The sequence below is a fragment of the Lynx canadensis genome, chromosome D1, assembly GCF_007474595.2.
Source record: "Lynx canadensis isolate LIC74 chromosome D1, mLynCan4.pri.v2, whole genome shotgun sequence".
Classification (NCBI taxonomy): domain Eukaryota; kingdom Metazoa; phylum Chordata; class Mammalia; order Carnivora; family Felidae; genus Lynx; species Lynx canadensis.
The window spans coordinates 37692903-37716293 of record NC_044312.2 but is presented as its reverse complement, the minus strand read 5'-3'; the positions used below and the strand labels follow the sequence as shown (position 1 = coordinate 37716293).

The 23391-nt window shown below is 40.8% G+C and overlaps 1 protein-coding gene and 1 long non-coding RNA gene across 3 annotated transcripts in view; one reads left to right on the top strand and one right to left on the bottom strand.

The window, feature by feature from the left end:
• The window catches only part of MAML2 (mastermind like transcriptional coactivator 2), a 348182-nt gene that overhangs the window by 228879 nt on the left and 95912 nt on the right, over window positions 1-23391 (bottom strand). The gene's annotated exons all lie outside the window — the stretch shown is intronic.
• On the top strand, window positions 1500-2298 carry LOC116738353. Its single transcript, XR_004344213.1, has 2 exons — window positions 1500-1587; window positions 1906-2298. It is a non-coding gene; the product is annotated as an uncharacterized LOC116738353 (long non-coding RNA).

Genomic DNA, 23391 nt, shown 5'->3' with positions numbered 1-23391 from the left:
ACTTTTCAGCATGTCCTTTTTTATCCTCAGGGTACATGTCCTGAAATGTATTTTTCTCTTGATGCAGAGTAAACGAGTTACTTGGGTCAACCCTGACCATTATTTTAAGGGCAGGATTTCTTGAATGAATATGCCAGGTATAAAAACAGATTTTATATCGGTTCCACAAGATTATCTTGTGATGCAACTCTTTTTTGCTCCATTGGTTTCATGTTAATAGGGAACACATCTCATGGGGGTGTGTAGCCCTATGACGCTTGTTCTTTTTTCTTTTCTTTCCTGTTTTTTTTTAAAGCCGATTTGATGTTTTCAGTCAGAGTAGTATCTTCATATGCCAAATAAATTCAGATCTCAGAATTTTTCCCCCAGTTTCTATCGGAATACAGTTTTCAGAAAAATATAGAGGCCTGATGAAATTTGAATTTTGATAAACAACAAACACCTTTTTTTTAGTATAAGTGTATCCCCTTCAAACCTTGGGACATACTTGTACTAAAAGATTACTTGTTGTTTATCTGAAATTCAAATTTAACTGGGCCTCCTGTATTTGTATTTGCTAAATCTGGCAATTCCGTATCTGGGGGCAGTTGAATTATGATCAGCATTACATTATCTCCAGATTGCAGGTCTGCAAAATCCCCAAGGGACAATTCTTTTCATGGGTATGTGCAAAAGTGGAGATTGTTCCACAGGCCATTCCCAGAGGCTCCATGGAGCCATCTGGTTTGGGGTCTCATGGATCTAGACACTGGAGATTAACCAGTCCCTCCTTTAAAGAACGTTTAAAAGCTTTAAAGCAACAAAAATAATGCCCTTCACATAGTGGGCACTCAATGTATTTACTTCTGTTGATATCTTTAGTGTTCATTAGCGCCAGGCAAGATGAGGAAGATGATAAAATAGGACCTCTTACAAACAGCTCCTAAGTAACCCTCAGTTCTCAATCCAAGCACTGCCGGTTCTTCGGACACCAGACGTAAATTCTACCTTGTTTGAGAGGACTTCTCACACAACCTCAGACATGAGTCCTCCGCCACCCACCTCTCTAGCATTTATCATTTATTCCACTCGTTTGGCGTTTCACATGTCCTGCTTAACATTTTAACCAAACTTTCATTTACAAATGCCCCGAGGAAAAAAATGTAGATAGCGGTAGCAAAGCGCTGTGATTTACAGCATGAGTCCCGGTGTCTCCGTGCTGGTCTCAAATGCTGTTCTGCCCCTTCTCGGCTTTGTAACGTCTCACAGACACAACCGCTAAGCCTCAGTTAATTATTTTTATCCCTCAAGAAAACGGGGTTAATAATACCTCCTAGTATTGTTGTATTGAATGAGATAATGGGTAACTCTTGGCAAACACTGAATGGTGGTGGGTGATTACCATCACCATCATCATCATCATCATCATCAGCCTCATCACGTTATCTTTCTTGAATCCACACTCCCTCCAGTATCTCTTATCAGGCCCTATGTGAACTGACTGAAGAATCACGCTGGAGAGCTGGTAGAGACTCCAAATTCCCAGCTGCACTTGTGCTGAAAAGCACTGTCTGGAGACAGATGAGCGAGTCTCACTCGTTCTGCAAGGTAGCGATTTCACTTGCTTAATTCTCAATTTCTCTGTACTCCTTGAAACCTACACATTTAAACCACGGCCTTGTGTTCTGCTTGGGATTATGTGAGAAGCAGGAAAACTTTAACTGCCTTACAGATTTGTTTCCTTAGTGGCACCAGCCCGGGGAGCCCTCCTGGGACTCGTGTCACCACACACTTCCTGCCTTACCCTTTATTATTTGCTGCCTCTTGATTTTTCTCTCAGTCATCAGTGAGGAAGTTGCATAACTTAAAAGCTAAGTGGGAGCTGCTTTCCTGTAATCTGTAGTCATACATATTCTTTTTCCTTAGGGTAACTTTTAAAAGAAACGTCATGCAAAGTGCTCTTCTGAAAGAAAACTGACTTTTTTTGGCATCTGGAGCATGTGCTAGATTGGGTTTTCAACATCTTATGTCCACGTACAGTATAATCAATAGAGTCACTTGGAGAAACAGTATGGTTTTCTTAATATCGGGACATGTTAAAAAAAAAAAAAAAACACAAAATACACGTTTCCATGACTTCCTCTGAGTTCTCTACTGGCTTTTTCCAAAGATCAAATTCGTAATCCTTAGCATAAAAAATAAAGAAATGAAAGAAAAAAGCATTTTGGGTCATGCGTTCATCATCGGCATAACACTTTCAAAACTATAATCTCGCGGAAGGTTCTGGCAGAAACCCACTCATCTTTGTATCAGGACCCAGCACCTTTTTTGTCACAGGTACCCAACAATATCTGTTGAGCCAACTAATGAACAAGTATTTATTGAGCACTTAGGAGATGCATTGCCCACTTGTGGTATAGTGTTAGTATCACTGTGATCATTAGTAAATAATGATATCAAGCCAGTGGCATAAACTGTGGGGGTCTGGGTGAGAGAGTTTACAGTGTCTGATCGTTTAGAATTCACAGCAATCGGCCTTGCCCTTCCCATTGTTAGCCCCAGAGAACAACACGTTCCCACGTTCCCACCTATCTTGTTTTTATTGATTAACCACTTTAAATTCATTCTGAACCCATCAAGGCTCAGAAACGGCCCTGGGCCTTTCCTTCTCTGGTGTCCAAGGCGGCCCCATGAGCCCGAGCCCGATCCTGCAGGCTTCAGCCTGGCCCATCTGTTCTGGAGCCCCTGTCATCTTGGAAACAGTGCAACACTGTGGAGGCCAGGCTGTACCCAAGGTTAGAGACCCCGCCTTTAAAATTGCTAGTCTGGGAAAAGCGGGAAATACTGTTTCAATTAGAAGGATAAAACATGGACAGCCATGAACCACTTAAGAAGTTGCATACTACTTGTCTTTAACCACAAAACCAAAATCACCATTTAGCTCTGCTTCTGCACAGCATAGGGAAGATCTGAGTGGCAGCCCAGTTGAGCTATTTCTTTTCCTATTTATTTATTTATTTATTTAATACTGTTCTCTGGCCCTGATTCTGCTATTGAAGACTTCCAAAGTCTCAGGGTACTTCCGTGTTAATAGAAAACAAGGAACCATGGCCACATTTGCAGATGGGAATATGGAAGAACCAGGTCCGTATACCTAGGAGCCCATCGCTTGGACAGCAGGAATGAGTGAGGTTTCCAGAACTGCTTTTCAGGTGTTTCCATTCTTGACTGGTTTTCATTCCCTTTTTCCAGTGTGTCATTCCCTTGTGTTTCACCTCATTTCCTCCCAGTTTCCGTCTCTACTTGGTCCCGTATTCGTTTGGATCCTCGTAATCTCCCTTTTTCTCCTGGTACAATCTGGTGACTTTATTGAAAGCAGACTGTTTCATAATGAGAAATGTTCACAGGTAAAGTCTTCCTGCTGGCAGCCTCTCCCTGCAGTACCCACCCCCTGACCTGTAGTCTCACTGCTGTAAACTGAAGAGTGCTGAGTCACGTGTGAACGATGCTCAAGGAACCACGCCAGCCATGGCGCCTTAGTCTTGCACCCAAGAGAAACACCAGCACGACTGTCACACACATTTGGAATTGAGCGCTCAGTGCTGCACAGCGTCACGAGTCATTCCAAGCCTCTGCTCTTGTGAGCATCTCTGTTCAGGCCCCAGTGGGGATGCGTCTGCATACCTCCTGCTCCGTGTCAAAATATATTCAAGCTGTGCACATTTGAATAAAGTTCCATTTCACTTTTAATCCTTTAAAATCTAAAGTTTAGATCACTATGGTCAACAGAAAACAAGTTACATGAAAATCTTTGTTGTGACAGCAAGACTAGGGATTTGGAGAAATGAAGGCAAATAAATAAATTTTATAGATTAATCAATCATTTACTAGTTGTGTATAACCTAATTTTATTGTTCATGGAAACATCACCAACTCCCCAACAGAATATCCAGGCATGGACAATAATAAGTCAATTCAGTCATCAGATATTTTGTTGACTTTCAGTCATAAAAAAACCATAGTTTTCCATATATTTTTCCATTTTGTAATTATGCACATATATTTGTCAAGGTAGGAAGATAGGGAATATTTAACTGTTTGTTAGCCTGATTTATAATTTTTAAATATTTAGACATATGGTACATTGGTTTCCATCTGTCTTGCTCTGAGCCCTGCAAATGTTTAGGGATGGGTCTGCTCAGGTATTTTCCTTTTGTTGTAGCTTACAAAGCTTACAAGACAGCTTACTCTCCTTTTGAACTATTTCCTTTTGGTGATTGGTTTAGGTACAACAGAACTGGATCCCCCCCCCCCCCGCCCTGCCCACCCCAGCAATTTATTGTATGTTTTCAATAAGTAGTTTGGTTCACAGGTAGGGATAAAAAAGTAAGAGCCAAGAATACCGAGTTCTTTGGGTCTCATAATTAGTTTTCCAAACCATTTCTTGGCAACCCATGTGTACTCTTCGACACATTCCCAACATTTTATTCATAATATATTAAGGGAAGAGTTACACATGTGTGTTAAGAACATGGAGTTTTGGGGGCGCCTGGGTGGCGCAGTCGGTTAAGCGTCCGACTTCAGCCAGGTCACGATCTCGCGGTCCGGGAGTTCGAGCCCCGCGTCAGGCTCTGGGCTGATGGCTCAGAGCCTGGAGCCTGTTTCCGATTCTGTCTCCCTCTCTCTCTGCCCCTCCCCCGTTCATGCTCTGTCTCTCTCTGTCCCAAAAATCAATAAACGTTGAAAAAAAAAATTTAAAGAACATGGAGTTTTGGAGTCAGACAAGCCTAGATTTGAATTTTAACTCCACAGCTCACTAGCAGGTGATTTATTTCAACAATTCGATCCTTAGTTTCTTGATCAGTGAAAGGTGATGAAAATACCTACATCCATAAGGTTGCACCGAGGACTAGAGATAACACATGTAAAATGCTCACCACACAGTAAGCATAAATAGTTACTATTATTGAAATGACCACATTTTAATTCTCAAAGTATCAGTCTGCTCATTCGTTCAATAATCCTCCTGTTCAAAACCCTTTGGCAGCTCTCCGCTGCCCAGAGTGTACCTTCTCATCGCTTGCACCTTCTTGACTCCAGCCTACCATCTTAAATTCCCGCATTCCTCTCGGCTGTGGCCATCCCGGGAGACCTCCATGTTCCGTCCTCTATGTCCTTACGACCACAGTCCCATCTGTTTGGATGGCCTCTCATCATTTTAGGCCCAGTTCAAAGGGCACTTCTTGTAAGAAGCCTTCTCATTTACCAGTGTCAATTAACTTTCTTCTCCTTGCAGTCCCAGAGCCCAGGCTCTGTGGCTGTATTAGAAAACCCGTTACCATGAGCTTGATATTGTATCAAATTTGCAGTCTGCGTCCATCATGTCTGCTCTACGGTCAGTTTCTTTGAGATAGATTGTCTCTTTTTCATACACTCCTTTCCCACAGGCATGTAACATAGTACTTGGTACAAAATAGATGTTCTTAATTTGTTTAAATTTGAATTTGTTGAGATCTACTTCAGTGGTGTCAGAGGTATTGAAGGCATTATTTCGATTCTTCAAGTACTGGTGATTCTTGTTCTCATGACTACGAGATTTTGTAAAAAATGGCATGACTTACACTTTGTAAAACAATTTGCTAATTTCCAGGAAAAGCACTTTGTCTAAAAGCACTTCTTATTGACAAATGGAACATTGTGATATATTGTGCCACTTAAGAAAAGCATGCAATTCATGCTAATATGTTGGAGAGATTTCAATATTTAGATATTTCAAATGTCCACTACTTCTCTGATACTCCTCCCTTCCAAGGTAGGGCCTAATTAACCTCCTTTTGAATGGCTTGACTTAATGAATCACTTGTACTTTAAGGAATCAAATAAAGCAGATGTGATAGCATGCAAGTTAGGAAACCATATCACAAAAGGGGTCTCCCTTGGATCATTCGCTCTGGGGGAAGCCAACTGCCGTGTCATGAGGACAGCCAGGCTGTTCTGCAGAGAGACCCATGTGGTGGGGTCTCCTGCCTCTTGTCATGAGCGAGCTTGGAAGCAGATCCTCCAGCCCTACTCAAGTTTTCAGGTGACTGCAGCCCCAGCAGAGACCCCTGACTGCCACCTCATGGGAAATCCCGAGCCAGAACTATCCAGCTAACCTGTTCCCAGATTCCTAACTCTCAGAAAACGTGAGATAAAAAATGTCACTTGTTTCAGGCTCCTAAATTTGGAGGCAATTTATTTTTCAGAATAGGTAACTGATACAAATACTATAGAAGTACTATGAGCATTCTCATTGGAAATAGTCATGGTTTTAAATCTGTGATCATTAATTTCTAAAAGTAGCAAGAGGATTAGAGGCGGTTACCAAAAGTCGTGATCTGGAACCCACCTCTGACTAACAGCAGTGGACATGACTGTCATTCATTTTGTCAATTGGTCACTTCATAAGTACTCATTAAAATGTCTGCTATCAGGCAATCACTGTTTTAAGCCTTGGAAATGCAAAGATAAATACGATAGTGAGCATGTTTTTATTTACTTCTTTAAGTTTATTTATTTATTTTGTGACAGAAAGGGGGGAGGGGCCAGGAGAGAGGGAGAGAGAGAATCCTAGGATGGCTCCGTGCTGTCAGCACAAAGCCCGATGCAGGGCTCGACCTCACGAACTGTGAGATCATGACCTGAGCTGAAATCAGGAGTCAGACGCTTAACTGACTAAGTCACCCAGGCCCCCCAGGAGCGTGTTTTGTTTTTTTTTTTTTCAACGTTTTTATTTATTTTTGGGACAGAGAGAGACAGAGCATGAACGGGGGAGGGGCAGAGAGAGAGGGAGACACAGAATCGGAAACAGGCTCCAGGCTCCGAGCCATCAGCCCAGAGCCTGACGTGGGGCTCGAACTCACGGACCGCGAGATCGTGACCTGGCTGAAGTCGGACGCTTAACCGACTGCGCCACCCAGGCGCCCCATGGAGCGTGTTTTTAAAGGTGTCGTATTCCTGTGTTCTCCACAATCTCATCTACCACAGATAATAAAAAGATTGGTGTCAGTCTGTGGAGCCCTACATAATTGTGTGCAAAGTTATTTAAGAATTATTTCATGTATTCATTTATTTATTTTTAAGTAAACTCTATGTGGGGCTTAAACCCATGACCCCAAAATCAAGAGTTGCATGTTCTACTGACTGGGTCAGCCAGGCGCCCCCTAAGAATTATTTTGCGTGATGAAAAAAGAATATGGGAAGAATTGGGGAAAAGTCTCTGGGCCAGTTACAATCTTAGCAGGTAGAGTTCCAAATAATGCCAGGCCTGACAAACAGCTTCAGGCTTTTAAGCCAAAGACAGTCGTCTCAGGGGTGTGTGACAAATGGAATTTCGTGAAATGGTGTGTCTGCCTATGGTCTATCACACATAGGAGCAATCACTGTCAATAATGCTATCCTTGGGGATGAAGGACAGTGACATCAATGGCAAGAAAAATATTCCATTAGTAAAACATCCCCTAATTAATACTAATCTGTTCCCTGGAAAAGCTGCTTTAGAGGAAAGATTTTTTTTCCCTCACATGCTAAACTGCCGAGCATTAATTTGGAAAATTTTCCATTTAGTTTCAAGTAATATTAAAAAGCTTCACTTAGCAAAAATTAAAAGTGAATCTATCTCTCAGCTCATATAAAATAGAAAGATAAGATTTTTTTTACAGGCAATGTCAATTCCTAAATGAGCATATCAATTAAAAACAACTAAATTCTATCATTGTCTGGATTGACCTATCTATTCTTTCGCTTTTATATGACAATGTATTTATTAAATATCTAATTGCATGTAATCTTAGAAACTGTAATGTAACAAATAGCGACAAAAAATGTGGCTCTTGTTTCTCTAAAACCTTCAAAGCCAAGTCCAAAAAAAAAATAGCAGAAGACAAACAAATTAAAAATGTATAAAGAACTGGGGCACCTGGGTGGCTTAGTCGGTTGAACGGCCAACTTTGGGTCAGGTCAAGATCTCGTGGTTCACGAGTTCAAGCCCCGCGTTGGGCCCTGTGCTGACAGCTCAGAGCCTGGAGCTTGCTTAGGATTCTGTGTCTCTCTCTCTCTCTCTCTGCCCCTCTCCTGCTCACTCTCTCTCTCTCTCTCTCTCTCAAAAAAAAAAATCATAAACATTAAAAAATTTTAAAAAAATGTATTAAAGAACAGTGAGAATGTCTTCATATCAATTCATCTGGGAAACAGTAATAAATTTTAGGTTCAGTTGAGCAATAGGAAGCAAAATAAATGTGACAAACCAGCAGTTTACATTATCCGTCAATAAGCATTCGCAGAATCAGTAATATGTCAACTGTCACCAGCCTCAGGGCTCTGGTGCCCGCTAGCTTCCTGCTCCCCAGCCTGTGTTCCTCTCCAGCTAGTCATCCGCCTTTGGTTCTTCAGATCTGAAAGGGTAAGTCTTTCTCAGCAAAGTTCTCCTTGACTCCCCAAAACAATATCCCATTTTCTTAGTATGCACACCTTTCCTTAATATCACGTATCCCAGTTCATGGTTCCCTTACAAAGTGGGATATGCTCACCCCAACGCCTAACTGTTCTCTTGGCCCTACCATCTTTCCGTCGTGTTCCTTGTGACTGTGAGCAGTTAGAGATGTATGTGATTATTTCGTGACCATTATGTCTCAGCCACAGCTAGATCCTAAGTTGCATGCCAAGACTCCAGAGCAGGAGGTCTCCTTTCTTATCCTCCTCAATTAGCCCAGTGCCTGGCACGCTGTTGTTACGCAACACCTGGGCGAATATGTGAACAAATGAAGAAGTGAGCAGAACGGTGTGTGTTCAGGGTCAGAACTCTGAAGTTAAAGCCATTTGAAGTTAAACAAAGGCCATTCTCTCACTATCCAGTTATGTGAGCTTTGGCACGATGTTGTCCTCTCCTTGTGGGTAAAACGGAGAGGAGAATAGTGTCCTCACGTGGGTGTCGTGCGTTTACATGAGAACATGCCCACCACGTGTGTCGCTTGATAACCTGGTGTTGAGCAAGCGCTTCTTGTTGCTGTTGCCGCTGGTTCTGCCTCCACTGAATGAAATCATTATAAACTCACTTGTCCGGGCTCCCTTCTTGCGGAGGAAGGCAGAGGAGAAAGGACTCAATGAGAGCATCTCTGCGAGGCTTCTGGACAGCCTCGTCTCAGTCACCTTTGGCTTCCTGTCACTTTTTGCTGCCTGGCTCACTCCTCGTGGCATAAGCTAATTTCATCCACCCCTCCCAGCCACCGCCAGGTTTCGTTGTCAGTTCCCTGCAACTCTTTGTGGATACAGCTCTCTAGTTTATTTGACTTTCATCCTTCATGACAGCACCCGGTTGCTAGGACTTGGCACCATTTCTCTGAAGGGAAATGAATTCCCGTTCAAAATGATTTCACTTTCCTAACTTCCAAACGCTGTCCCCCAGAACAACCGTGTTCCCCCTGACTTTCCTCTCAGGATGACTTCATGCCCCAACGACAACAGTGTGTGACAAGAAAAGGGATGGCCGCCGTCCCCCTCTCCCTTGGGACATTTTAGCTTTGGGGACAAGTGGTTTTAGTCGCTGACGCTGAGGAAGGCCTCCTGCAAAAAGAGAGCTGCATGCTCAGTCAGCCGGACCAGACCAGACCAGACAAGCCTGACTTGCCTGAAGGTCCTGGCTCCTGGACCCTCACTGTATTTATAAGTCTTAACAGTGTAACTGTGAATTCCATTCTGGTGATGTTGCTTCTGGCTGGCAGATGGCCATGGTTTCCAGTCGTTCACAAGCAATTCTGAGGCCTGCTGATATGGGCATCGAAAGCACTAGGCTCTCTTTTCTGTAACCGTGTGCATGTATTTTCTTGTAAGGTTGCCTTTGACGTCTCTTAAATGTACTAAATATTTTCTGAAGATACAGCTACTTCCACTTAGGAAAAAAAAAGTATTTTTTATTCTCTTACTTCCAAAGATTGCTTTACGGGACAATCTATAAAAATAAAGAGCTTTTACTGAGTTCAGGGTTTAAACAAAGAGAGAGAAAAGCAGTTTCTAAGCAGAAAAATGCAACAAAGACTTTACTTCTTACCAAATAACTTAAGAATGTCTGAACGAAAACATCCCAAACCTGCTAGTGCCAGAATTTCTCAGATAAGTCAAGAGAGAAGAAAAACACAAACCCAACCCCAAACCACCAAGAAATCTATGAAGGGCAAAAAGAAAACAACACTATATCAAAAAATGCGGTTAAATGCTTAAAGAAATATATTGTAAGGGTATTCTAGAAAAAGCAATTATATATCTGAGTGCTTTCTAATTCATTTTCTTTTGCAAACAGTTGGGAAGATCCTACGGAGCCCAACTCCTTCTCTAGCAGGCCATCCATGACCCCAGGCACCACAGGGAGCCCTCTGAGTTGCCAATCTCTATCTAGATGCCCCTTTACCAGACGATGCCTTGTGTGCCATGTTATAAAGCACTTCTCACCATGTCTTTCTAAACCAGACTGTAAGCATCCTGGGTACAGAAGTCTAGACTTCTATTTGTATTATCCCCACAACACCTACCATGGGTGCCTTGAACACAAGTGATCAATACATATGAGTTCATCATCTGCCCTAAGATTTACCAATGTTTTCTTCACACCGGTGGAGAATAAAAACCTGAAAGAGTACTTTATTCCATTATACCAGGAAGAACAGTAGAATCTGCTATATCAGCAATTTCAATTATTTGGGGTATTCACTTTAGAGAGAATCATGAAAGTCTTGAGCTGCACAGAAATATAGTCATTTGGTGTTTACTCTTCCCAATATACATTGTATCTTGCAAAATCACGGACAGGTATAAAATGCAGGAAGGTGGTGTGCATATGGAAAACACAAATTTACTTACTGTATTTTGGTATCCTAAATCCCGAGAAAACTTTTCTAAATATTAAAGCATTATACTTAGAATACAAATGTTTATTTTTATCAGCAGTTAGCAAGTTTTCAGAATTGTTATACCTCAATGAATAACATGAACATTGAAATAGCTTTTAAAAACAATTTTAATGAAATATCGTCTGTTTAATGAAAAATGTTCTACAATATGACTGTCCTCTGGTTCCATTTTAGAAAGAAAACCCTGTGCTACTTAAAAATGGGTATGATGACAACATTCGTGTAAAATTTCTGGTTTACACAAATACATCAAGTGCATTAAAATACCTTTCAGAGGTTTATACATTTTGCTCTTTCAAATATGTATATGTATGTCTATACATATTTGTCCATCTTGATTCTCAGTTTAAATGCATTACTTCACTTACTGCTCTTTTAAGATTTATACATATTATTCTTTCAATGATTTGTACGTTTTTTTTTTCTCAATTTAGAAACCTGAAATAGCTAAGATGTGGAAGAACAGGACCCACATTTCATTTACTTTATAGCATCTAATATGCAGAGATTAACACTAGATATACTAGCTCTTTTCTTCAAATGGGCAAATGATATACAGAGGTATTAAATGATTACTAAAAAGCACATGAGTCTTGGATTTCCTGATTCTCAAGACTGCCACCATCAGATTATGCTGATTCTTTTTGGCCAACCTGAGATCTATAGAATTCCAGATTCTCTGATTTCATCCATATATATCTTTGGCCATGACTCTCAGGAAACAGGATGATGCTAAGCTTAATTTGCATGTGTGATGTCTATGGAAGGGATGTGACACTTGTCTATCTAATTAAAACTCTACCTCTCTACCCAGATAGGGGCTTTGTAAGAGGTCATCATATTCACTTGTGTACTTCCTTCCTTATTCTTGTTCTGATGGTCACATGAGATCACTAAATGCTCAGGTCCTGAGTTACATTTCCATGTTTAGTAAATCAGGAAACAGTGAAAGATGTGTCTGTGACACTTTCATTCCAAACTTAGACAAGGCATGAGTATTTAATGAAAGTGAGTGGACATGAACGAGAAAGAGTCAAGATTTTAATAACCTGAATTGATATCTAAGGCAACCTATAAACCAAAAAAAAAAAAAAGGTACATGTAAGGGATTTTAATCAATATCTTCCTCTTTCTATGAAAACTCTCCTGATTACATAAGTAAAATTGATGATTTCCTGTTAATATCTCGCATCTGTTTTCATCATAGCACCCAAACACTTCATTGTAATTGTTTTATACACCTGTCTTGTAAATGTAAGTCTTTAAGAAAAGTGACTATGTTCTACTCACCTCTATATCCCTACTAACTTCATAATGCTGGCATGTAGTATAATACGCTTATTTCTTCAATGCTGAGTAAGTAAGTGTTTGTGCATTCTATAGCCTTAAGGATTGCCTACTGGAGCTGGTTAATAAACCACTCAATATTTAGTGGTACCTATGGTACATGGCAAAAAAAAAAAAAGGGCAACAATGAGGGGCACCCTGAGGACTTTGGAATGACAGAAGTGAGATAGTCCTACATAAAGTGAATCAGAGAAAAGATGAAAAAAATATATCAACCACAAGAGAGTAAGACTTACCTGGAAACTAATCAGCTATATGTAAGATCTCACGACAAATTTGCTGGTAGGACAGAAGTTTGATCACTCACAGGATCCCTGAGAGAGCCACAGAGTCATCATCCATGGCAGCGCTATTTCGTTTCCAAACTTATCTTACCAAAGGATACCACCTACCCAGTTCTGTGGGCAGGTATATCCTTACATTAAAAATACTTCACTGGTTTCCTTGTTTTAATCCTTTGAACATTCAAATCATTTGACTAGCCGCTTCTGCATCATTTCCATGCTTACCAGGAGTTGTGATGGTTATAAATGAACTCACATAGCTTATTCAGAGGGAGATGATACATTTGTCTGAGAACTTGAGTGTCTAGGTATACCAGACAGCTATACCTCATACTGGAAACTAATAAACTGTCATTCTAACCAGCCTCTAGGAATCAGGTAAAGGTGAGTTTGCCTCTGGTTGATATCACAACTCATGATGTCCTGACATTCCAGTCACTGTGCTTGCTAGTCTGAGGGCCAGAGTTAGATGTTAATGACTCCCCCAGGATGATTCCTCCCTGGTGGTGCTTGTGGCCTTCCCTAAGCATCACATCCCTGTCCTCTCGTGAGCTCTTTGCCTTTCTTCTTCCAATGGCTACACGGATTATGTGCTTAACACTATACTTTAAACCACTAGAGAGTGATCCAAGATAATGTGTAATTAAGTGAGGATTGTTTGGCACAAACTAAAAGGGTTACAGAAATTTCAAGCAAATAAGGATCATTGTGGTGGGCAATCATCCAAGGAGAGATTCCTAACGGCCTATGGTCTTAAGAGGGGACTTGCTGTCTGGATAGGATGTAGGTGGGTGGAAAAGAGGGGAAGGGAACTTCTAACAGGAGAATGTGGGTCCACAGATGTGGAGGCCAGAATGGTGGGTCACATTATTAGAGTATTAGAATTAGAACAGGTTCGTCAACATGCCATCTCTTTACTCCCTTCAGAATAAAACCTGGAGGTTGATGAGAAAAGAAATAAGCCTCCTTAAACTTCCAGTTACAAAAAATAAGTTCTGGGGATATAATGTACAACATGGTGACTACAGTTAGTAACACCTTATTGTATTTTTGAAAGTTGCTAAGAGAGTAGATCTTAGAAGTTCTGATCACAAGAAAAAAATTACAATTAACTGTGGTGATGGATGTTAGCTAGACTTCCTGTGGCAATCGTATCACAATATATACAAATACTGAATCATTATGCTGTATTCCTGAAACAAATATTATGTTATATGTCAATTATATCCCAATAAAAAACAAAATTCAAAAAAGAAATGTCTCCTTACTTAAGATTTGAACTGGAGGTGTTAATAAAAAACAAAACAAGAGGCACCCGGGTGGCTCAGTCAGTTAAGCATCTGACTCTTGATTTTAGCTCAGGAATCTCATGGTTCACGAGTTCCAGTCCCACGTTGGTCCCTGCACTGCAGAGTTTGCTTGGGATTCTCTCTCTCTTGACCTCTCTCTGCCCCTCCCCTGTTTGTGTTCTATCTCTTTCTCAAAATAAATAAACACTTAAAAAATTTAAAAATTTAAAAAATAAAACAAAACAAAATGAAATGAAACGCAGCATTCTGTTAAATGCCTAGGTTCAGAAAAACAATATTAACCTTTTAGTTATTTGCCTTTAAAGACCAATTGTTGAATGTTATCATTTATGCAATGAGAACAATTATAAGAACTTTTTGAAACAAACTGAGAAGAAAAAAAGTAATATGTATTTCCAAAATAAAGCATTTTGAATGGCAAAGTTACTTATTAGCCCAAACTTGTTCCAGAGACTACACCACCACAGGATATGAGGATTTATGGTAGTTAATTCCTAATTTTTTAAAAAAAATAACTTTTTAAATAGATAACTTTCCTTTCAATTACTCTCCAAATAATCTTTACAGATAGAGAAAACTGGTATCTTTGAAAATGCAACATTTATAGTGGGAAAAAGTTAGGTATTGACGTGCTTTCCTCCACTCTTTGTAATACCTAAGTGAAGAGGGAAACAGAAAGTAACTAAAATAATTTTCTCCCAGCTCACTCCAGACAGATCACCCTTCCACCTGCCACAATAAATGTTTGGTGGTAGCAGGACAGGAAAGAGAAGAGCAGCAAAGAGGAAGAGGGAGAAGAGGAAAGGGGGTTGGGCGGGCAGGAAGAAGGATCAGTCTGCACCTGCTCAGAGGAAATGGGGCCTGGGGGGGCTGGCCTCCAAAATTAGAACATGAGCCCCTCTCCCCATTCTTCATCTCAGTCAGCACTGCCTTCGTCCTACTCTGCAAGTCTTCCCAGCCTCCATTTAAGTCTTGCTTGTGGGTTGAGACCAGTAAAGACAATATAATTCCTGAAGGATCACGTTTCTTATTTATTTATTTATTTTTATTTTTATCTTTAAGTTTATTTATTTTGAGAGAGGGAGAGAGCATGCTTGAGTGGGGCAGACAGAGAGAGAGAGAGAGAGAGAGAGAGAGAGAGAGAGAGAAGAATCCCAAGCAGGCTCTGCACCATTAGCACAGAGCCTGACATGGGACTTGAACTCATGAACCACAAGATCATGACCTGAGTTGAAATCAAAGAGTCCATCACCTAACTAACTGAGCCCCCCAGGTACTCCAAGGATCACTCTCAAACAAGTATGTATATAGAACAAAAGAACCCTGTAAATTCCCCTTAGTGAGGGCTCACTCATAGAACACCAGATGTCTTAGGGTACTGAACCCACCAATCAGATTCAAAGGGAACAAAAGTTTTCATCCCAGGCCAGCTACTGTTATGGATGTATGTATTCCCTCTGACTTGCCTCCCGAAGAGTTCTGTCTCTACCTCTCTGTCTTAGACACACACACACACACACACACACACACACACACACTTAAAACACTTCAGGCTTTCTTTATGCTCCAAAAGGAATTTTACATAAAAATACAGGGATCTTTTTAGAAAACCTTTATTTCATTTCCATTTCTTAATTGCTGTTAAACTGGAAAACTTTGGAATCCTGTTTATGAAAAAAAGATACAAGCTTAGATTTTTAAGAGATTACTTGAGGTAATAAAATCCAACAGTGCTAATAGAAGACCTTTGAGTGTATTTAACTTTTGAAAAGCATATAGAAACATAAATCTTCCGTGTTTAAGTGGAACAATAGTGACATAAGGACAATCCTGAAGAGTGACTCTTAAATACTTTGAAATCTCATAAAGAAGCTTTTCTCAGGAAAGCTATAAAAAGAGTCAGTTTTGCCTGAGTCAGAGCAATTTTATCTAACTAACAGCACCCTCTGGACCTTTGAAAAATTGACATTCTCCATGACAGATCAAATTTGGACGTGGCTCATAAAGGAGCTCCCAAGGAGACTCTCATGCTTATTTTCCTCCTTTAGATCTAGAGCAAAGGTCGGCATATCTGGCCCACTAACTGTTTTTGCAAATAAAGTTTTATTGGAACACAGACACACTTTTGTTTACATATTGTCTATGGCTACTTTCAGGTACAAGGACAGAGTTGAGTAGTTCTGACAGTCGCCATATGGCCTACAAAGCCTAATATTTACTATCTGGCCCTTTATAAAACAGAGTCTGCTGTCTCCTGAATAATTTCCCTCCTGTGTCACGCCTTTAGACAAAAAGTCAGGGTTTTAGACTCCATTTTCCAGTAAACTGCTTTATGACCTCGGGAAGTAATGACATTTCTTGGGTTTGACTTCTTATCTATAAAAGAAGGAGAGTTAGCTCAGGTGATCATATTTTCCTTACTAATTCCCTTTAAATTTCTATGTTCTGAGGAAGGTAAGCCCTTTTCTCGTAACAATGATTTTTAAACGAAATCCGAATCCATTTTGAAAGATGTCTTTCTTCAAAACCCCAGTTTACTGTGAAATGTTTCCCATCATTTCAAGCATGTAACAACTAAGTGATACCCCCTTGCTACCGTATCGTGGACATGCCAGAAAGCTGTAGATTAGGGCTGGAGAGAGAATGTGAACAGCAGTAAAATCTGTTTTAGACGAGGCGGCACATCTGGCTCCCACTTCCCTAGAACAGATGTGGCACGCTGCTTGTGCCAGAGATGAATGTTCTTGTCTGTCGTGTTTTTGGTGAGTGAGTGCTCTATAGGTGCTGTAGCCCTGGGATCCTGAGGGAAATGGGATAAGTGCTCACCAAGGAAGCGCTATGAATGGACGATGAAGGCACAATTCTCTGCTCCTCCAGGAATGGGGCTGGGCACTGTCCGAACTCGGGTGCTATGGGCGTATTCTGCACTGCGCAATTTCTCCCTAGATGCATGCCATAGGGCTACCAACTAGAGAAATGATGGCCAAACAACATCAGTCTCCTTCCACAATTCCTCACAAACAACTAAAGGAACGCTTGCAATCACTGTCTTCAAAGAATAGAAGACTAGAGATATCATATCACCCTAAAAACAAATATCGCCTAAAGTGCTCTAAATAGAGGTCAGAGAATTCCCTAGACCTCAATGCTAATGACTATGATTTTAAAACCAAGAAGCCTGTTATTTTGAAAAATAAACATTTTTTCCCCATTTCTTTTCTGCCCAGAAAAGAAAGGTGTGCGGAGATATCATCGAGTCCCTGAACCAGAAATGGTTGTTTCTTGGTCTCCATAGGAGGATGCTTTGAATAAGAACAAGTCTACGTGGAACTTTAGAAAGCAAGATGAATGCTCACTGAGTTTAAAACATATTTCAAAACAGAAAGTAGTGTCTAACAAAGGGAGCCACTTGACAGTTTTTGCAAAACCCAAAGCGAATCAACCCTACGAATACCATTCAGAGTTTGGGTAGCATCTTCTCATAAACATCTTCTGTGGTGTGCTGAATTCCCTGCATTTGCCACACATTATATCCTTTGGCTGGCACCTTTGTTTTCAGTAAAGCCTTTCTTTGCAAGAAAAAGACGCTAGTGCATACTGTCTATCACTTCTGCTACATCTTCTAGCTTTTCTCTCCCTCTTACAGAGAAACCTCTGAACTGGATGCTAATATTTTGCAGACCAAGCATGAGCCAAAATGGATTAAAAAAGCTAAGCGAACATATCTGCATCAGTCTAAGGAGTTTCAAAGGAAGAGCTGCCATGTTAAGCTGCTTAGCATAGCTGCGGCTCTCCTCCGCTCCCTGCACCCCTCTCACCCCGCCTTCTGTATTTTGGAGTATTTTACCTTCTCTTCTTGGCCAGTCAGTATTCTTCTATCCTCTCAGATCCAGCTTAAGTCCCATCCCTGGGATCACACTGCGCGCCAGCCCTCACGATGCTTTGAACATAGAGGGGGCTTATAAATATTGTTGGTTTGTTTTGAAAGTCTTCCTGAATGACCTCAGCCCGTGTGGATTTCTACCTTCCTTAACTCCTTTGAGATTTACTGTCTATCCCACACAATTAACACCTTATTCTCCTTGGCTCTGTACCACATGATACATTTCATTTTTTCTTTGTAATTGTTTCATGTGAGGTGGTTTTCTTTCTTCAATTAGATTATCAGCTCCCATGGGTGAAGTCGTTTCCCATACTATCTAGCAAACTGTTAGGCACAGTAAACATCCAATAACTACTTTTTTTTTTTTTTCCCAATCAACAGCAGTTTTCACGTTGCTTGAAAGGTTATGTACCTTGCCAGCTACGCTGTGGACTCCTACCAATCAAACTGTTATATCAGAAATAGCAATAAGGTAGTAAAGTTGAAACCCCCAAGGAGAATAATTTGAATGAATATATGTGGAATATCAGGGGAAAATGAAAGAGATTGTTTCGGTCGTTACTTGCAGGGCAGAATATCTAACTATATAAAAGCACTAAGCAAACAAGAAAAGATATATACAGAATGCACATATAGTAAGAAAATGAAATTTATCTAATGGATCCAGTACAGGCTAAAATGGTTACAAAATTTAACAGTTCATTCCTCATTCGTTAATCCAATCATCATGTTTTGAGTCTGGCTGTGCATATAACCCATTTAGAAAACTACATAATCTTTTACGGCATGCCTAGTTTCTTCAAGACTCACAGATTTCCAGTTTATACCTTGCTCATTGTTTACAGTGCTTCTGCAATAAAAGCAAGCTGCTAAGCTAATGTTTATTTCAACAAACACTCTGTTTGGATGCGGCCTGACAACTCGAACATCTGTTTTAACTAGAAGCATCAACGAAGTTGACTTACTACATGGATAGAATTCGGAAAATTGCTCAATATTCTGCTTTGTTCTGCTTGTATGGACATAGCCTAATGCTTTCCATGCCACCAAATTAGTACTTAAGTGGTTAAAGTAACCAAAGGAGCTTTGGCATACCCCATGCCAGCTGTGTTCTAAAGAGAATTAGACCTGAAATACCCAGCTCTGAGAACAAGCAATTAGTACAGGGCTTTAGTTGTTTAGCTGTGGGTTTCATTAATATGGAAGAGACAATAAGAGTGTTATTTCCACTATTATAAAGTTTGATGCAGGCGTTTCATGCTGGGACACCTCACATACGAAACCAGTGACAGATCTGTTTAAAGAAGAGCAATATTAAACTCATCAGACACAAAACAGAGCTGATCCAAGGAGTGTTTGTGTTACGTTTCAAGTCAAATAGCACGTTCTTTACTTCCAAGTGAAAGAAGATTTATTTTTTCTGTAAGTGGCTAACCTCTGGAAATAATTTGGGACACCAGAGAAAAAGAAAACCCAATTTTGAATGAAGTCTCCGTTGTGAGTCCAAGCCTTGCTGTCTCCATCGTGGCATTTGCAGGACTGCCTTGGTTGTCACTGTTCCCAGCTCCCCCATGGTGAAGTGTAGGTTCAGCCCCCCTAATCAACGACTCTTTTTCCAGAGTTAGGTGTCATTGTAGCTATTTCTATTGCTGCAGACAAAGCTCCCTTCTTAGAAGAGACATACTGGGTAGGCTAGCTAGTGTTTTCTTCCAGCTTTACTGAGATATAATTGAAACACAACATGGTGTGAGTTTAAGGTGCACACCGTGATGATTAGAATACGTATACATTGCAAAGTGATTACCACAATAAGGCGGATTAACACATCCACCACCCACATAGTTACCATTTTGTGTGTGTGTGTGCAGTGAGAACATTTTTGGATTTACTCTCTTAGCAACTTTCGAGTACACATTAGTGTGTTGTTAACTGTAGTCATCGTGCTGCATATGATGTCCCCAAAACTGACCTTATAACTGCAAGTTTGTACCTTTTGATCACCCTCACTCATTTCTCCTACCTCCCCAGCTCCTGACAACCACAAATCTACTCTGTTTCTATGAGCTTGGTTTGTAGATTCCACATATGAGTGAGATCATACGGCATTTGTCTGTTAGTTTTTTGACATTAATTTATTTATGTTGAGAGAGAGATCACCAGCAGGGGAGGGGCAGAGAGAGAGAGGGAGGAAGGGAGAGAGAGAGAATCCCAGATAGTCTCCACACTCAGTGTAGATCCCAACGAGGGGCTTGATCCCACAACCACCGCGAGATCATGGACTGAGCTGAAATCAAGTCAGTCGCCTGACCGAGTCACCCAGGCACCCCCGTCTGTTAATATTTTAGTAAGTCAGAAATTGCTAGAAGAGGGAAACCAAGAAATATGAATGTATGCAAGTGTCCAGTATGAACAGAGTCAGGTAAAAAAAAAAAAAACACCTATTCACAAAATGGGGTAGAATATTACTGAGTCATTGATGGGATACAGTTGATGGAAGCTTCTTGGAGAAATGGGACTCAGCAGGAAGGAATTTAGGGATTTATTGAAGGGTCATTATCCCAAAGAGTAAGTAACAACTTTGGGCCTCAGGAGTCCAAGTTGAACACAGAGAACGAAGAGCTGTTTTAACCAGTACATGTCAGAAACAGCAAGTGACACCAGGATCAGACCTAAGAGGCACCGACTCGACACAACTACCCACAAGATGAGGAACATTTTTAAGAACATCAGAACCGGCTTAAGAAATACTCAAGCTCCCACACTTGAACACACTGACAGGGTATGGCCCAGTCCTTTTGCATGCCATAAAGTAAATGCTGTGCTATCTTCTAAATGGTTGATGGACAGCGTTCGGTTTGGATGATTAAATACATTGAAGGCGACAGAAAAGGCTCCAGGCTGCAGTGCCCTTAGGTAAATTTTCTTCCTTCTCCTGGGCCAGGGTAGTAGAAGAGCTGGATGCCGGACGGGGACAGCTGCTGACTCCCATCGGAGCACAGCACCGCCAGTGCTCTCACTGCTCCAAGGTAGCTCCTCAGGAAGCCCAGGACAGAGTGATACAGACTTCAGATGTTTTGGCCAATTTCATGTAAGGACAGATTCCTGGGACAGAATCAAGAGCTTCAGAGTTTTGTTTTTCCCGAAACACCGAGGCCATACATAATATGATTACACTCTTCCATGGTTAAGAGTTCCCATGTACATTATTAAGTGTGAACTAATATACCTTCAGTTCCTTCTACGGTTTTGAGTTCAAAGTACAAGGAAAGCAAGAAAGAAACAAAATCACGAGCTCTGGTTTCAAGTTCTAGGGTGACATTTACAAGCTGTCGCCTTAAGTCGCCTGTTCAGAGTGGTGTTTTATCATAAGAAAATGGAATGATGGCATCCACGTCTTAGAGCAGAATGGTGGTCAGTGATGTAGGTTAGATCAGTAAGTTCTTGGATCTTAGTATTCCTCACTCCCTGAACCCTCTGCCTTGCCCACTACCATAGCCATGCTGACCTGCCCCTGTCTTCTTCCCAGTTCTGAGCTGCACTTTTTTCGATGGTAAACTAGGAAAACTATTGATTCCAAACAGAGTGGTTGTGGAGATCAATTGAGATTAAGGGAGTGTTTCTTGCTATTATAGGCTTCGTGGACATCATCATTACTTACGGTCTATGAGGAAATAATAACCAATAACTTTATTCTTTGTCGCCACGCAGCACTTTGATTTATAATCTACATTAAAGACAAAAGCCAAACAAAAGCTAAGGGTCTGTGCCTTAGAATGCTAAATCACCATTAAAATAAACCGTTTGGAAAACTCGATTAGCTGTTCAATTTTATACTGTGATTATTCTTTCCCCAGGTTCTCTTCACAGACAAAAAATAGAAAATTTGGTTTGTTTTTCACAGAATTAAGAAAGGCTGATGAACTGTCTGTGTCAGTGTTATATATTTAGTGGACTTATTATTATTTTTGCAATGCTTTGGCACAGCTCAATTTTAAATGTAATTACCACATTATAATCTTGGCAAAACCCACTGTTCCAAATAATGCTCTGATGTACAAATGAGTCTTCTTACCAGATGAAAACTGCCAAGGGAAAGGTACTGTTGTATTATAGAAAAATGAGAAGTCTCGTTGAAGCGCAGAATAACTGTAAATTTCATTTCAAAGGCATACACTATATGCACACAAACTAAAAAAAAGTTGTAATTAAGATGTCTCGTTCTCCTGAGCTAGCACTCTAATTTATAATAATTCACTGTAGGGCACGTAGGCACCCTGGATCAGACAGCATCTCTGTATACTGTGAACTAGAGACAGTAGGAGATTCAATATGCTGAAAAATTTCTGCAACTTTTTTAGAATATGAAGGTAAACACTGATTGAAGCATGGCCAGAAAGTTCTGGAATCATTTTCTCGCCGGCACCGTAAGTCAATAAGCAGTAAAGTTTTTACAATGGTGTGTGCTTATACATGTCTTTCAATAACCTGCAGCATTTTCACTAGGTCTGCCTCACAATAACACCATACATGGGTTTCTGGCTTTAGTAGAGAAAACGACTCTGAAATGAGGATTTACATAAGAGATTGGCTTTTATTTTCTATTAGGTGATCCTTCTGGGCAGTTAAGCGTATAGCTTTTCTTTTCCAATATCTCCTGGAAAACCTTTCCAAAACAATGCTGGAGGCTGATGACTATTCTCCTACTGCAATCGTTCTCAAACCAGGGGTGGTTTTCTCTCCCGCCACCCCCCCCCCCCGCCAACCCCTTCCCCACCCCCTGCCAGGGAGATATTTGGCAATGACTGGGGACATTTTTGACTGTTACAACTGGAGGGTTGTGGCCTACTGGCATTTAGTGAGTACAGGTCACATCTGTGGCTAAATATCCCACAATGCACAGGGCAGTTCCACACTAAAAGGAATTATCTTGTCCAACCTGCCAATTTTGCTGGGATGTGCATCTCCGAAAACATGACAGGTATTGCCCATGAACACTGCCTGAGTCGGTGTCCCTGGGACGGTCATTATTGGGAACGAAGGCCAACATAACAGCAGAATCCAAATCCTTCCTTTCTTGCTAGGATCCCATGAACATTGCCAGAGCACAGATCCAGCCAATGGGCTCTTAGTGTGTGGAATTTTTTGAAGTTCTAGTTTTGCTTTGTTCAGTCATTTTAGAAAATATGGAAGTATCATTCTGGTTTGAACTAGTTCATTAGGTTTATTTTTGGACATGTTTGGTTCAGTGACAACCCTAATATTTGGGGTCTATTCAGGTCAAGGTGTAGTGCATCAATGTGATTTTGGCTTTTGGCTATGGTTACTTGGTTTAGCGCCTTGCGTTAGTGCCTATGTGAGTGTGGCTTTGGCAGAAAGCTCCAACCCATCCCTATCAAGGACCCTGGACCCTCTGTACACCAAAGGAGTTAGTTAATTCGTTCTTTACTCTGTTTTATAGGAAGCCTCATTAATGCCAGCACCAAACCAAGAGGTTTGAGGACGTGTTGACTCCTCACTTTCCCCCACCTGGTTTCAAATTATGACTCGGCTGAGAAAAGTAACTTATTTTATATTATATGTACGAGAAGGGACAATAGTCTCACGTTTTTCAGTCTTCCTGACACTGTTTACATGAGTCCACTGTGAAG